The following is a 15,174-nucleotide window of genomic DNA, read 5'->3' as shown; positions in this document are numbered from 1 at the left end:
GGATTCTGTAGCTTAGGGTTTCTGTTGGGCTCAGCAGGCTGGAATGCCTTTGTTAAGCCCCCAGTGTGGTCTCTGATTGGGTTTGTTTTGACTTCCTCTCAGCTTGGTAGCTGGATTCCAAAAGCTAGTGTCTCCAAGCGTAACAAAAGAGTACACAGCTTTTTGGTGATCAAGCCTTTCTTTTCTTTCTTTCTTTCTTTCTTTCTTTCTTTCTTTCTTTCTTTCTTTCTTTCTTTCTTTCTTTCTTTCTTTCTTTCTTCTTAGTTAGTAAAGGATCTACAGGGTCTGCCGGGTCTCAATACACAGATCAGACTCTTAGTGATCCTCCTGTTCTCAGCCTCCCAAGTGCTGGGATTATAGGTGGGCGCCACCATGCCCAGTCTCAATCACCACCTTGGCGTGCCTTGGGGGCAGGGCCTGCATGCTGGGGATGAAACCCCCAGCCCCTGTATCTGCCTAAGCAGGCGCTTTAATTATCTGAGCTGTCTGGCCAGCCCCAAGCCTTTCAAGGTATGATGTCTGTCTCAGTTACTTTTCTCTCTTTGCTGAGACAAATACCCTACACTCAAATGAAGGGAGGAAAGGTTTATTTAGCTCACAATTACTGGAGGTTTCAGCTGGCTTCAAAGACAGAGCAGCACATGGCAGAGAATAGCAATTCATGGTGGCAGCAAGGAGCAGGGAGCAAAATGGAGGAGTAGCAGCAGCAACAATGGTGACAGAGAGCAAGTTTCTCTCTCTCTCTCTCTCTCTCTCTCTCTCTCTCTCTCTCTCTCTCTCTCTCGTTACGCTCAGGCTATCCCCTCCAGGCAGGGTGTAGCACTCACACCCATAATCCCAGCAGTACTCAGACTGGTAATCCTAGCCTTGGATCATGAGTTAATCACAATCTCTAGAAGTCCGTCCCATGACTGCTTGAGGCTTTGGGAGGACAACTAGACACAAACCATAACAGTATCCCAGAGGATGAACCCAACTGTGGTTTTGAATTATCTGCCCATATTTCAAGGGTGGAAATCACAGTCCTTGGTGTTCAGGGATTGCATTTTTTTTCTCAAAGGCCAGTTGGGCTTTGATTTCAACTCTGACCATTAATCCTTTATCAGCCTTCATATGACTTCTGAACTCATTTTTGCAGAGACTTCTAGTCATGTTTGTTGCCTTCAGAGCTCAGTGGGAATGGTGTTCTTTAATGCTTTAAATTCAATCTTCCAGATGTTTGGATCACTATAAATTTGATGTATTACGATTTTAAAAGGCACTTACTTAATACCTTTTGTCATTTTATATTTGCTTTTAAAGTTCATCACCTAGTAGTCAGCTAATCCCAAGCTCATTACACAATGTTCATGCAATTTGCATACACTGACCACGGGGTCACATGAGGTGTCTTCATGTTGTGTTGGTCAGAGTCTGCACAGCAGGCAGCAAACAGACTGAAATCCTGCTTTTCTTCAGCTGGAATTGGATAAAATACACCATTCAGCAAGAGATATAAGACTACTATATTTCAACAGACAACTCTTACAGAGCAGGATTTAGAGAAAGAAAAACCTATTTACTACTCGTGTGTTGTTCACCTCAGTTATGGTTCTTAAGGGTGCATCTTGGTATAAACCAAGCCTTGATTCTCTCCTCTGCCCTTTTTGAGTTGCAATGAAAATGTCTAGTGTGTTTGAATCTTAGCTCTTGCAGTGAAGTAACAAGACTGTTTTTAGAGCAATCATAGTTGCTTTCATAGCTCTATTACTCTGTCTTGCTGCCATTTATTAAACTAAGGAAGGACTGAACTGAAGAACTGCACAAGGAGTGAGAAAAACAGCATTAGTTTTCCTTCTTTCCTTGGAGGCATGCAGTTATGCGCGGCAAAACCAGAGAAAGTAACACTGCAGTCACACTATACTCTTATAACAGTGTAAAATCTTTTTCAGTGAGGAAAAAAAGTGTGTGAGAAACTCTCCCTCCTCTCCATGTGTAAACAACTCCTCATTAGGACCTGAGGTGATGTTTTCAGCAACTCCCACAGTTTGTAATGAGTTCCCATCATTCCCAAACATTGTTACTACTGTCAGTATCAAAGTACAGAATAGCTGAAGCTTTATTTCCATTCATTTTTAAGTGCTATCTTGAAAACTTTATGGTTTCTTAAAGCAGCCCTCTTATTTTCGTCATCTTATACTGAGTTCTATGTGACCAGTGGGACCTCCTCCTAAGGCTACCTCTGCCCTCTCAGGCCCATTTCCAGGTTTGATGTTTCCGCAGCTTTCCATGTTGTCACATGTAGCATCTTTCCTTTTGGCCTAGTTTAGAAGACAGCAGCACAAAGGCCAGTTTCCTGCATTAGGTGGAACAGTGGTGAACCCAAAAGAGATGATGTAACACTGTAGTCACACTGTACTCTGAACTGAAACCTGTGAGGAAGTCTTCTTAGCCCCTCAGCTTGCCGCTCTCATGCAGCAATAAATAGACTTGGTGGGTGCCTCTCTGAAAGAGAGAATGGGAGGGAATTAAGATGTTTTATTTGATGGAATCCCGTGTGAGGAGGTAAGACATAAGGAGGAAGTGGTCCACACTCAATGTCAGCTTATACCTTTAGACCGAGACTGGAAACGTTTGGAGAGATGGCTCTATTCAGTGTGAAAAAACCAGTTCTAAACTCTGACTCTATTGGGAAGGGCTTTAACAATGATATTGACAGTCCTGCTTCTGCCATTTCTTGAGGAGGATATTCTGAGATATCCTAAAAAAAAGAACACAGAGCCCAGAGATGAGAAACTCAATGTTATGGATTTTGAAGTTTGGATTTTGGGAGAATGCAAACTTCAAGACACACCACTTTCATCTTACTGTGGAACCAAATTGGAATCAGGAAAAATAACTTCTTACTCTCTGTGACAGGATCTCTGCTCTTACAATAATGTAGATTAACTTGACGAGGCACACTAAGAGAAATCAAATTTTACCATGTTAATGGAGAAAATCCTCTCCTGTATTCCTAAAGCTCCATGTATGTGATTCTCATGGTCCTGGGCACTCTCCTCTAATTGTATGTTAATTTATCTTTCCTCTTCTCTTGCCCTTGAACTTTTAAGGGCAGTATTCATGTTAGCTCATCTTATCCCACTCCCTGTGCATTGTGCAGCTAGGCAGGTGCTCTCTATGAGCTTATAAAACAAAAAGTTTGATGAGGCAACCTAAAGGCTGTGAAGGAATTTATTTCTAAAGTCCAAATTTTGAGAAGGCAAATATCTTTGCTATGTACAGAGTCCTTGGTTTTAAACCTCTTTCTTTTCAGTTTGCAAGCAAATTCTCCTTCATGTTGAAGGCCTTGTCAACAAATCAACCCAGCCTAATCAGATAGCTGTTGGTCTTCTGCAGTTGAAAGTTTGAAGACTTATGTGAGTAGTTCTAATTTATGAAAGCTGACACCATTCTTCAGGGCAAATATCCTGATGAAGACAAAAGTCAATGGGGAACCAATGAAGTGAGATCACTGCATCAGGAAACCATAGATTTAAATTCAGTATGGGCAAGTAAGTGGCAGACTGAATGTCTAGGTTTGCATGGTCTTTCTCTCTGGACTACCAGTTTTTAAGGGCAAGGATTGAGTCTGCTCTGTATTCCTAGCTTCTCGTAAAGTTTAAGCAAAAATATCTGGTGATATTTCACATGTCAAGGTAGATGAGACAGGACAGTGGAATGGGAATTTTTTTTCTTTCTTTTTTTTTTTTTGAGGAACCAGATTGAACTCAGGTCCTTGAGCTTGCTGGGGAAGCGCTTATTCTACTTAGCCAACTCCCCTGCCCCCTAGAGTGGAAATATTAATGCAAGAATAATGAGAAGGTGAGATTCTTTTCCAGATGTTCTTGGCAATGAGGTTAGTAAAGAGAAAGAAGGGAAGACATTAAATGTTCCTGAGAAATAGCTATATGTAAGGCATTATGTATAATATTTCACATATATTGCAGAAGTTTCCAAAATTCCCACATTTGGAGACTTGATTTGTCCCAGCATAACAATATTTCTGTGACTTGGATACTTTAACTCCAAAGAGAAAAATAAAAGAAACATCATTTTTCCAGTCCATATCTTGGGTAATAAACCAATTTTGAAATGATTATGTTATAAAACTCTTTTATATAAATACATCTAACAAATGAGTTGAGGAATGTTGTATATATCCATCATTATTTCCCAAGGATTAGAAACATTTGGTTATATATTAAAAAGGGAAAAAGAAATAGCATGCCGTGTAAAACCTCAAATTTTTAGGCTCATAAACATGCATATGGAAATAATACATCCTAGTCTTTCTCATGATGAAAATCAGAATTTGCAATGCTCACTCATCCCCTGTAAACTAGCAAGACATATATAATTTTTGCTATTTGGAAATGCTTATTGCTCTGCAGCAAATTCCTTCCTCCTTGGGAGTTGTTATAACTGCATCTGCAGAATCCACGGAGAGTGTGGGTGATGCTTTTGAGATTTCCCAGTGCCATCTGTTCTTGTAGAGGCTTTCCTTCCCAAACTCTCCTGCTAGCCTGTGCCTCTGCAGTGTCTTCCTATCTTCTCCCAGCCCAGGCCACCCCTTTGCCTCATTTCCCTCTGTCCTTGAGCATGGTGACATTGCCTTGCAGCCATCTGAAGCCCAGGAGTTCATTCGTTCATGGCATTCTCCTTCCACTAGGGGAACCTCTTCATGTTTGACTTCCCAGAAAAAGACTTTCTGCCTTGTCTTATTCAGTCCTCACACTAACCACCACTTTACAGATGAAAAAGTGGAAGTTGTTAAAAACTTTCAGTCTGCCCACAATCACACTTAGAGTCTTGAATCAAGGTAGGACTAGGAACAAAGCCTGAGTGACTCTAAAAATGGCCCTGTCTTTCTCCTGGCATCATCATCCCTAGAAATGCCTAGAGTCATCATTCTAGGGATTTGTTGATGAGAACAAAATAATATTGGAGGAATCACTGTGTAATGGGTATAGCTTTTAATCTACAAACTGGAGGACAGAAGAGACGTTCCTATATTCATTTGTCATAATTCAATATAATTTATATGTCAGACCTGATCTTGTCAGAGGCAGAACTGTTAATCTGTCCAGACTACATCTCTCTCAGCTTCTCTGGTCCCATCCAAGTCTGAAGAGAACCCTGGGATAAGAGGGGGTGAATTCTAGGTCTTCCCTGTGCTTGCTTGGCATCAGGGCCCACTCACCCGTGCATCTTCCCTCATATCCATTTTAGTTCACGTCTAGAATTTCTTAGTCTCATAAGAAAATACCCTTCATGCTTAACAATTTACTCTCCTCCTCTTGGACACATGACAGCCATTCCACAGCTTCCTGGGGATTACGTGGGACCAGTTCTCGTGTGCGGACCACACTGGGCTCAGGGACCTCTATGAGATTCTCAGAGGCTTGGTCTGCCTAGCCCCCACCACGTAGGCATTTGTTCTCTCTTTGCATAGGACTCCTATATTCTCTGCTCTACCTTCTGGTCTCAGGGGTTTGTCTCTTCTATCCCATGGCAAAGTAAGCTCCTTTTAGGCAGAGATTGTATTGCGTTTACCTTTGTGTTCTAGCACCATCATAAAACTCAGCAGGCTAGAAGACTCTCTTTAAATACTTGGTCTATGAATGGTTGTTACCTTCCTACATGTGAAACCATACTTACTTTCTCCTGGTATGTTATAACTTGTTTTTGTAGTTTATCTGATATTCAGTAGGTACACAATAGGGTGAAAAGCACACATTTTAGATCATAAATAACATCTTTTAAGGACTTCCTTTTCACAATTTAGAGCAACAACCACATTCCAGGAATTCAGCTGTGCATTTCCTCAGGGTAGATTCTAGCAGATGCTGTTGGCGCCCTACCCATATGCCCTCATTTGTACAATTTCAGCGGATGCCAGGGACTTCCAACTGCTAGTATGTGAATTCCTTTGCTTGAGGGCTTTCTCTGCCCACCGAATTTTCACTGCTCACCCGTGCCACAGGAAATGCCAGGGTATTAATGTGCATCAGCATGAATCTCCATCAACAGTTCCCAGGGTGGTGAATAAGTACCCCAGACTCCTATCCATAAGGTACGATCTATCTGAGATGTATGCTTCCACTGGATATTAAGGCCCCATTACCCACAGTGGTAGCTGCCCTAACAAAGCAGCTTTTATTGCATCCCTTCCCCTTTTATATTCTCCCCTCACTCTTTCACTTCCAGATAAAACACATTTAATTCTTTGTCTCATGGTGCTTCTTGGTGAACCCAACTAAAAGATTTACTAAGCTCCTGCGGTGCTGTTTTTTTTTTTTTTGTTGTTGTTGTTGTTCTGGTTCTGTTGACCTACTTTAGGATGTTGTTATGGTTTGTGTGTATTTGTCCTCCCAAAGCCTCATACAATCATGGGGCAAGCTTCTAGAGTTTGTGATTAACTCATGATCCATTGGGATTATGGGTGTAAGTACAACTCCCAACCTAGAGCAGATGCCATGAATTCAATTTAAGGGAGACAGACTTTCTCTCTGTTGCTGTTGTTGCTGCTACTCCTCCCTTGGCTCTCTTGCTTTTTGCCATCACCATGAAAGGTTGCTCTCTGCCATGTGCCAATCTGCCTTGGAGCTAGCTGAGTATGGACTGAAACCTCCAGTAACTGTGAGCTAAATACACCTTTCCTTCCTTCATTTTGAGTGCCAGGTATTTGTCCCAACAATGAGAGAAGAGTAACTGAGACAAATGTTGACAATAAGAGCAATGAAAGAAGTACTGAGAGAGGAAGGACTGATAGCAGGGGATGACCATGAAGACAGCTGCCTGGTTTTCCTTGAGGTGGGTTTTCAGAGTGCTTCTTGTGGCCTTGTACTTTAAAGTTACTATATACAAGAATAAGGTAGCATTTTACAGAACATATACTCACTTGCTTCCAAAAGATATAATGTGGAATGGATGTGTGCAAGAAGGTTTACGTATAGATATTCATCAAGCACATAGAAGCATTTTTTTTATAATGGTGAAAAATTGAAAAGCAACCAACCTAATTCAGGGCCTTGCTAAGTAAATTATGATAAATATGGCATATCTACTACATGAAATGTTATAGACACCCTTAAAATGAATATTTTGTAATGTGAAAAAATGTGAAAAATATGGGCATGTTAAGGATGTTTTTAATAGTTAGTTCCTAGAGGCTCATAAGAACGATGACTTCTTTGAGAAAGACCCTGAAGGAGATGGATTAGAAATGGAGACAAGCTTGCACCTTGGCAACACGAGCAGAACCAAAGTAAACACACAAAGCTGAGGAAATAGGCAATCAAAGGAAACACATTCTCTACACTCTGCATGCTGTCCTACTTCTTTGGCCATTTGTCTAGCCTGTGTTTGTACCCTTCCCTGATAAAGGAGTAACCCCAGTGTGCATCACGTATTTTATAATATATGTACACCCCATCCTAGGTATTTTTGACAAATAATTTATAGTATTTCCAGTAACCTCTGAGAAAATATTACAATTTCCATTTTTTCAAATATGGAAAGTAAGGCACACTGTGAATTAAACAACTAGCAGTGCTCATTCATGTAATAGGGAGAATTCAAGTTCTAATATTTCTATGGTTTAAAAGCTTATGGCTAGAGACAGAAATACAACCTTTCCTATGTGACAGAAAGGAGATTATTAATCTGCAAACAAGACCAAGGACATGTGTAACTACAGGAATTTAGAAAGAAATCCTTTTAATTCATGCTAGGCTGACTCCTGGTGTGGCCACCTGTGAGGTAGCTCTGTTCTCATCTTGTTTCTTTTAATTATTCATTAAATCAATGGAAGCCTTCCACTGAATATAGAACAGAAGCTTGGACTGCCCTTACATTGGAGCCAGTTCTCAAAAGGGCAGCAAATAATCACCAAATAGACATTCTAATTGAGCCATGTATCTAGCCATGTGTGAAAGGTGTCTGCCTCTCTGGAAAGATATTTTCTCTGGCTCTACAGAGGCACAGTGAACTAGATGAGGTAGCTGCCTACTGACTTGAAAAAGCAATGTACTTTCATCTCTGGGTTCCATGATGTCATGTGGGTAGACTGAAAGGAGCCATGTGGTGAGTATTTGTACCACAGAAAATGGCACACTATTAGATGAAAGCTTTATTTTTTCAGAGATCAATTTATTGTGTATTCCCCTGAAAGACCAGAGGCTACTGGATAGACATACCTATCTGCATTTCTGTGGCAAAGACAAGATGGTAAAACATACTGAATAACATACATGGCGTCGACACACCTACTTGGTTTCAGGGAGCTGAGAGACATAGTCCCCTAAAGATTTCACTACTTGGAATAGTGAAAGGGATATAACTTTTCCGTTGACTCTTAGTTTAACATGAAAAAACAAACACAGTTAATTGTTCATGATATTCTGTCATATCTTCATGTTTCTTAGAGCATAATTTTGCAGAATACTTACTAGTTGACACTAGTACTTACCAGATTGTTGACTGGGACAATACAATACATGCTTGAATTCTGTAAAGTTTCTCTGGTGCAAGCTCAGGCATGCTCTCGGCCTCTTCCTGCTGGCCTTGAGAGTCTCTTTCTATCAATCAGAAACTGACTTATAATCTCTTCTAGGTCAAATTATATGTGAACTATAATTTCTGAAACTTTAGGATTCAATTAAAACCAAATCAGAAGTGCAATTTAGGTTTCATGGTTAGTGCTTTCCTGGTTAATTGTATTGGATTATTAATAGTTCTGAAAGGTTTTCTAATTTTAATTTGTTGAACAGAAACCTCGACTTTATACTATAATTCAGTATTTATCCATTTATCTATTAAATAACTACTTAGTAAATGCTCTTCACACAACTAGCTCTGTGCTGGGCATGGAGAATTAATATGCTTTCTAAAGAGTTAGAAAAAGTGAAAACATGGTGGGAAATCATCATAGTTTAGTGAGTTCTGAAATAGCAGATTACTGGAAATAGAGGGAGGACAGAAGAGCTATGGAAGACTGCATAGGTGAGTCATGAAGTACTTCAATTAAGCTTGAAGATGGAAGAAGGGTTTTTTGAGGGAAAAAATAGGGATCTTCCAGGGAGAGTGAAAAAAATATTGATGCTCAAGGCACAGGGCATGTTTGGGGAACATCAACAAGCTCGATGTTGTTGGCACGCAAAGGGCCAAAGAGGCTGATGTGAGGCCTATTGTAGGCCAGATACCACCCTACTGCTTTGTATTTTCTCTCTGATTGTTACATTGTGAAGACGGTGTTTTTAACACCATTATATAGATGAGGAAATTAAGGGTCAAGACATCATATAACTTGCTCAATGTTCTTGTACTTACATGCAATAACAGATGGGTTGAAGAGAAGTTTAACCCTCCTGCAGTGACATCGGTTCATCTCTATAAAAGCTGCCTCCTCTGTATTTATATTGACAGTCAAACTCATGAATAAATTTACTCAGTTTTTGTCCTCAGTAGATCACTGCAAAGGACCTGCTTCATATAGAGATGATGATGATGATGATGATGATGATGATGATGATGATGATGACTTTGGGTTTTGTGCAGGGTCTCCCTATGCAGCTCGAACTCATAATGATCTTTCTGTTTTCTGCATCACCAGCGCTAGGGTTACAGGTATGTGCCACCACACCTGGACTAGGTCGCTGGCTCAGTGCACCAGGGATGTTGGGACAGTGTGGCATGTGGTTCTAGGGATTGAACCCCAGTCCTGTGCTTGCCTAAGCAGGTACTTAGTCCTCTGAGCTATCTTGCCAGCCCTCATATCAAGATATTTTTATCCATAATGTCAGCAAAGACAGCTGGTGCGAGGAACACAGCCATTTTATATCCTCACTCCTTGACTATAGTGAATTCAGATCAGATCCCATTTCTTCAGACACAATGATGTCTGAATGGTGAGAGAATTTCAAGTTTAACTGTGATGCTCAACAATTATCAACTAATAGACTGGGCGTGATGGTGCGCACCTGTAATCCAAGCTCTTGGGAGGTTGTAAACAGGTGGATCACTATGAGTCCAATCTAATAGGTAGTGAGACCCTAAACACCCTGTAGACCCCACCACCACCAAACAACAACAGCAACAACAACAAACCCAATGATCAACTAGTCAAATTACAACACCCAACTCTAGCACAGCCCTTAAAACGTTTTGGCAGGGTTTGAACTGTAGAGGGAATTTTGGAGAGAGTTGTTTATTTGAGTCAGAGAGATGTGTGTGTTGATAAAAAGCAAGATAGAACAGGTAACCTTATGACTTACACTATTCTGTTTCCCATGAATCTTTCTTCATTCTTCTAGTGTCCTAGACTATGAGGAAAGAGCCGCTGATGAAAACCCCACTGAGTTTGTGGTCCAACAGCTTAATTGCTCACTCAGAACATTGGAAGAATGATGCAGATCAGCTAAAAATGCAGCTTCTGGAGCCAAGTATACAGAGCTTAAATTCTAGGTACTTAAGCAAGACATGTAGCTCTGTCTGCTTCAGTTTTCATATCTGTAAATCAGGGATGCAATAATATCTATGCCACGGGAATTATGAGAAGAGTCACAGGAATAATTCATAAGAGAATCTTAAAAGAGGATCTGGTACAGGAGAAGAATGTGCTAAGTGATAGCTTTAAGTGTTGCCTTCTAGTTCTAGACCTCTTAGCCTTGTCTCAGGCCCAGAGTTCTTATCTGGAGAAAATCATTCTTGCTTTTGCTTTTTTTTTTTTTTTTCCTCAAGGAAGACTGATATAAATGCCTTTGCATCCGTGGGACCTTGCTGATATGCGTTGTCTCTCAGGGCTGCAGGAGCCAGGCCACCAGCCTTGGCACAGCCTTGTGGCACCCACTCTTCTCTGTGCTGTAACTGCTCTAGCCAGCAGGAACCTGCTGTACTCTAGGCCAACCATGGAGACCTTTGTTCTTGGTTGCTCTGTGAATGTTGTCTCTTTGCCATAACCAAGCACTATGATCTGATTGTAGTGGAAAAGCAAATATTGATGAGCTTTTTTTCCTTTTAATGAGAGAAGCTTAATGTTTCAGTTGACAAATTCTATTGGCACTCCTCATATTACCATGGAAACCATGCCCAGTCACTGCTGAAATGTGGTTGCTATATATGTCTAGAGATGCATATGCTCTAAGCATTGCATTTTAGCACATACTGTATTTTTTTTTACTTTCAATTCTGTTTCCATAATGTTGGACTAGAGCCCATCAGCTAACTGCTTCTCTCTTCAGCCTTTTAGGATACTTTGCTCTGTTTGGGATATTCAATCATGTGGTGGAAGCCACAAAAATCTCGTGATTAGTTCGGGTTTTGCTACTTCTGCTCTGAGGCAGGCTTTCGAATCTTCTTGTTCCAATAAGAGGATCATAAATTCTCTGGCATATAAAAATAAAGATAAGGCACTATGGCTATAGTTTAATGGGAGAAAAAGATAAGGGAGGGGATTCTTAGCATGCCCAAGGCTCTGGGTTTGATCCTCAGTACCAAAAAATAAAGAAGAATTTTTAAAAATCTTACAAGGTTTGGGTAAGGAGTAAATAAAAAAAAGTTTGTCATATTTCTAAAATGTTCTATCAAGATAATTTGTATACCAGAAAAGCTATTCATTTTATAAATTATGTACTCAAATAACCTTTGGCATTCCTGTTTCTTCCTTTCACAGTTGGGCCCTACGAGGGAGGAAGATGTAGAGAGAGAGTGTAGATCACCGGTGGGAAGATCCCAACCACACTGCTTCCTGCTGGTGCCATCCCGGGTGGGTCACTTAACCTCTCTAAGCTTTATTGTCTTTATTTTTAAAAATCAGGGTTACTTAATAGGTTAGGGGGAAAAAATCAACTGTTAGACACAGAGCTTGGAAGACACTAGGTGCTTGAATGGTGTCCATTGCTGAAAACTGTGTCTCCGTGTGTCTGTCCACGCTGACACTATCTCACAGTTTGGAGCTGGTCTTTGCTAAAGGGAATACCGTTTTGTCACACCTAAAAATTCTCGAAAAGCATTTTTTAGTTCTTTGAAAGGAACGGTTAATGCTTATATTGTTTGATCAATTTTGTATGCCTCTGTATGGTAATGTGAGCACCTACTTTGGAGATAATATGCAGTAGAATAACCATTGTTCACTTCCTATCATCTTGTTTTATAATTCTGCTAGCACCTATTTTTTTTCTCCTTAAAAGAAATTTTTACAAAAAAGAGAGGACAACTGCTTCTCCTTGATTTTGCACTGAACCTTTACTCAGCATGTACGAAGTACATGGAGAGGAGGATGGAAGGACGAGCGTTCGCTTGCTGTAGTGTTATAAACTGCAGGGAGGGACTCAAAGGCGAACGCAACTGCAATGTAAGTAATGACTCAGGGAACAGCAACTGTGGTGAGCATGAGAGCATGACAGGAACATGGAGCCAGATTCCTTCCAACAGAATGTCTTGACCAGGAGTTCATGAAAACTTAGAGTGAGAAATACACGCCCCGACTTACCGATATGAAGACAGCCGTGTTGTGATATCTGTCTCTGAAAAGCCTTGCAGAGCTGTCACCTGACTCTTAGGATTGAAAATCAAGTGGAAAATGCTGGTATGATGTAGGATGCCCGCGGGCCTTGCTTCAGCCTGGTAATCACCTTCTCTACCAGTATAGTCACTAAGATATTTGGAGAGAAGTTGAAAATGTTGGGTCTTTTGAGGCCAGAATGAACTCTTGTTCAAGAGGAACATATGTTCTAAACTGAGACAGATCTTTCAGGAAGTCAATCAAGGAAAGTTAAGTCAGAGGCAAAAAGGAAGGAGCGGGGCAACTGCCCGCTCGGGGCCCCCTCCTGTTCCTCTCTTGGACAGGAGCTTTCTTTCTCTCAATAAATATATTCTGCTCATAAAAAAAAAAAGGAAGGAGCATCTCATATGTGGTTTAGGGGACTGTTCACTTTGGCCTACTCAGTCAGTTAAATGTAGCTATATTTTAGATCTGAAGCACAGAAATAATACCTGGATATGAGGTAAAATTCAATAAAATTTCTGAAGCAATAGTAAAAAGTTTGTGTGTGTGTGTGTGTGTGTGTGTGTGTGTGTGTGAAAACGCACAAAAACACACACACGCATGTGCACACATACCCTTAGGCGGACATGATTAAGGTGCTTTTTATAACCCAGCAAATTATCCTCAGACCAGCAGAGTGAATATTTGTTTTCCCTTCCCTTCCATCCTGGCTCCCTTCTTTTCTCTTCTTTGTTTCTCTTTTCTTCATTGTCCCTTTTACTTTTCCTCTTCATCCTCCTCCTTTCTTTTAGAATTTCCAAGGGCAAAGGTGGTAGTTGAAAGGCCAACCAGCACCTGGAACTGGCAAATCTCTCTGTTATGCCAGAAATTTTCACCCCTGATGGAACCAGTGTGGCTCCAATGATGGTGGCTGTCACTCCTGCCTCGGCTTCCCTTGTGGAGGCAGCTGAGTATCCATTGATCTTCCCATGGGGAAATCTTTTGAGGAGTGAAATGATGTTATGAAGAATCTACACTTAGTTTCAGAGAGTGTATCTGAAGACATATTTTAAATAACACTTCTTTTCACAGTATATTTTTGTAATACTGGGGTTTCAACCAAGGGCCTTTAGACTAAATCACATTCCTAGACCTTTTCATGTTTTAATTTTGAAATAGGATCTAGTTTTCTAAGTTTCTGGCCCAGCTAGATAACTCAGCAGACTGAAGCATCATCTTAGGCAGAGAGCAGCAGCCAGGGTTCAATCCCTGGTGTGCTGTGCTGGCTCTGCCCTAGTGATTGAGACTGGATGTGGTGGTGCACACCTGTAATTCCAGCAGTTGGGAGGCTGAAAACAGGAGAATCACTATAAGTCCTATCTACATAAATACATTAAAATAATTATAGTAATTTTCTAAGTTTCCTATGTGGAGCTTGAACTTGTAATCCTCCTGCTTCAGCTTCCTGGGGTTCTAGGTGTCGTCTACCAGACTCAGCCCAAATACTCTTCTTTATAAGGAAATTGAATGAGGATGAGCATAGTCTCCAAGTGAAGCAAATCCAGATCCCTAGAGACTCAATGAGCACTTTTTGAGTGAATAAATTGGCAGAGAAAAAAGAAGTATTTATGAAAGTAAAAGATGGAGAATCAGAGGGAACAATTAGTCAAAATTCCAAAATACTCCCCACATCCGCCTACCCTTTTCTTCCTTAAACTACAGCTTCTAGTTTTCCTCCCAGAACAGTCTTCCTCTACTACTTTATTCATTTAGAACCTCAATGCACACAGAGATGCATACTCCAGAATCCTCCCCCTTGTACCTGGCACCAGATCTTGGAGATTCCCCTAGAGACACGTTACATGCCAGCCCCCCAATTAGAGACCCAGGGAATTCTGACAACACTTGACTGCCCAGCCCTCATTTCCCACACAGACCTCTTTGTGTCCTGATCCCACTAATCTGTTTTATGTAAAAACCAAGGTTTTGTGGGGAAACCAATCAAACTTGTCTTCTCAACTCTCGTACCTTTCCAGAGACCCTGTGTATGGAGCTGTTGGGTCTGCTGAACTCAAGATGTCTAGATTATAGCTACTGGGGTGGAATATGTCCAAGGGGGTAGGATTTCCAGGCAGGATGAAACTGGGTAGAACTGGCCTGTAGGTCAGGGAGGTCCAATAATGGTAGAGTCAGGGCAGCAGACAGCCTGGGAATGGTTGGATGCTGGTAGTTTAAAAGAATACTGAGGAAAAAGGAGGAGCTGGCTTTAATCCTAGACAGCATAAACCCAGATAAATAGCTCAGAGAGCAAGGGCAGGTACGACAACATAAAATTCATGTTTTTTTTTTTTAATGTATTTGATACAGGGTCTCACCATGCAGCTCAGACTTGTGGTGATCCTCCTGTTTCAGCCTCCTCAGCACTGAGATTGCAAGCATGCATCACCATTCCCAGTCTTGGTGGCCAGCTCAGCATGCCGGGAGGGTACCAGGGATTGAACCTGGGTCCTTGTGCTTGCCTATGCAGGCACTCAGACTGCTGAGCTATTTCTGTGGCCCAAAATTCATGTTTATGTTTGTTTAAAAATTTAGAATTCTGTATATTAAAACAAAGTTTACCTCGAATTCTCTCTCTCTCTCTCTCTCTCTCTCTCTCTCTCTCTCTCTCT

The 15,174-nt window shown here is 41.0% G+C and overlaps 1 pseudogene; it reads right to left on the bottom strand.

The window, feature by feature from the left end:
* Positions 1 to 15,174, bottom strand: part of LOC101584553 — a 79,499-nt pseudogene that overhangs the window by 12,426 nt on the left and 51,899 nt on the right.

This window comes from Octodon degus, unplaced genomic scaffold (genome assembly GCF_000260255.1).
Source record: "Octodon degus isolate 3935 unplaced genomic scaffold, OctDeg1.0 scaffold00055, whole genome shotgun sequence".
NCBI lineage: Eukaryota > Metazoa > Chordata > Mammalia > Rodentia > Octodontidae > Octodon > Octodon degus.
This window is presented reverse-complemented; position numbering and strand designations above follow the sequence as displayed.